Genomic DNA, 2,119 nt, shown 5'->3' on the forward strand with positions numbered 1-2,119 from the left:
GCTTAACGGGCCAAAATTATTTGTACCGATTGAAAAATTTTTTCTAAGCATTTCCTTGGCATTCTAATGCCATAAGAACCTCAATAACCTTTCTCTAGAGTCCCAATAATTATTTTATAATTTTTCCCCCCGGTCTAGGGCTCCTAGTTGCGAGAACCGCAACTTCTCACTAGGTTACCCATTGCTAGGGCACAAGCTCATTTAACTTGGTTGTATTTTATTTCAAAAAAATTTCCTAAATTTTTCTTATTAATATTTGAGTTAATTATGGTTCCTCACTTTAGTTTAAATATTTTTCTAGACGTTCTAGCTGTCCGGACCGACACTGGTCACCGGAACAGTAGAATGTACGGAGTTGCTACAAGGAGGGTGTTACAGTTAGGCTGCCTCTAGTTGAAGTTTCCTCCATTATTCACATAGTTCATCTGTTCTGTGGAGGGTTCATTGAAATTGTTGTTTTCTGAACTCATGTATCCTCCTCCATAGCTGTCCTCGTGTTGACTGTTTGTACCAACTGCGTTGGCTCACATTCTTTCAAGTTTCTTTGTGAGCTGATCAAATTGAGCATTTATCATGCTTAGGGCATCTAACTGCAGGACCCCTGCAGTTCTCCTTGCATTTCCTCTTTCATTTGACCACTCATAATTGTGGTATACAACCCTTTCTAGAAGTTCAAGTGCTTGTGTCACTATTTTCTCCATTAGATCACCCTCTGCAGCTGAATCAACTGTGCTCCTTGTAGAGGGTAGTAATCCATTATAGAAATTTTGCACTAATAGCCAATCTTCTATGCCATGGTGTGGACATTCCCTCTGCAGGTCTTTATATCTTTCCCATGCATCATAGAGTGATTCTCCTTCCTTTTGTATGAAGATGTTACGCTCAAGCCTCAGTTTTGCAGTCTTTGCAGGTGGAAAATACCTTGCTAGAAAAGCTTGAGAAAGGTTTTCCCAAGTGGTGAACATTCCAGCCGGTTGAGAAAGTAACTACTTCCTTGCTCTATCCCGAAGGGAGAATGGGAATGCTCTAAGTCTTATTACTTGATCAACACTCCATTCATCTTGAATGTGTCACATAGGGCAAGAAAGCACTGGAGGTGATAGTGTGGGTCTTCTATTGGTAAACCTGCAAACTGAGTTTGTTGAATCATTTGGAGCCATGTTAGTTTTAATTCAAAGTTGTTGGCTTCCACTATGGGTCTAGTGACACTGGGCTGAAATCCTTGGACAAATGGAGCTCCGTAATCTCTCAAGCATCTTGGTCTATCATTATTATTGGCCATGGTTGGAATTTCAGGATCTCCTTGACCGTGCTCTTAATGTTTCCTTTCCCTCCTGATGGCTTTCAGAGTTCTGCCTATCTCTGGATCACAGTCCAAAATTTCTTCTTCTGGCCTTATTCTGGTCATATACCAGATCGAGCACCTAAGAGAAAAAAAGAGAAATACAACCAGTAAAATAAAATTAGATAATAAATATAATTGCCTAAATATGCTAAATTGCCTATCGCTTGATATTACTAAAACTAAAAAAATTCCCCGGCAATGGTGCCAAAAACTTATTTTGCTGATTTTACAACCCCGCAAGTGCACGGATCGCTAACAAGTAATAAAGTGATGAGTAGAGTATCATTCTCACGAGGAATTTGTTTAGCAAGTACCAATCTACACAGTAATTTTGACTGTCTAGGCTATCGAATACTTAGGGAATGAAGTTTGTTAACCTTAAATACTAGAATGGTAAACTTAAAATGAAGTAATCTATTTTGGAACAATTTCAGAATTAAGATTTCACACCTGAATCTTGCTATGAATGTTATCTTATTGATTTACTAGTTTTGAGAATCATTTACCTTGATGGAAATTAGTCCTAAGGTATCCTAAGTCCTCTCTCAAGGTACCTAGGGTGTATTCTAATTAACTTAAACCCGACTTTCATAGCGATCAGATTAATTAAAATCCCTTAAGGTCTTTGACTAATTTTGAAGTTCCATAAAGGTATCAGCCTATGTCTAGGTCAGAATTCCTAGATTCAATATCTTGATTTTCTAATATTAATCTTCACTTTTCAGTCCTTCAATTAACATCTACAATCATGGCTAAGTGGGTACTAGCACATAC

At 38.0% G+C, this 2,119-nt stretch overlaps 1 non-coding gene across 1 annotated transcript; it reads left to right on the forward strand.

Moving 5' to 3' along the window:
* Window positions 1–789: 789 nt before the first annotated feature.
* LOC131183632 (small nucleolar RNA R71) lies at window positions 790–896 on the forward strand. Its single transcript, XR_009151672.1, has one exon. It is a non-coding gene; the product is annotated as a small nucleolar RNA R71 (small nucleolar RNA).
* The last annotated feature ends 1,223 nt before the right edge of the window (window positions 897–2,119 follow it).

This window comes from Hevea brasiliensis, chromosome 9 (assembly GCF_030052815.1).
Source record: "Hevea brasiliensis isolate MT/VB/25A 57/8 chromosome 9, ASM3005281v1, whole genome shotgun sequence".
Taxonomy (NCBI): domain Eukaryota; kingdom Viridiplantae; phylum Streptophyta; class Magnoliopsida; order Malpighiales; family Euphorbiaceae; genus Hevea; species Hevea brasiliensis.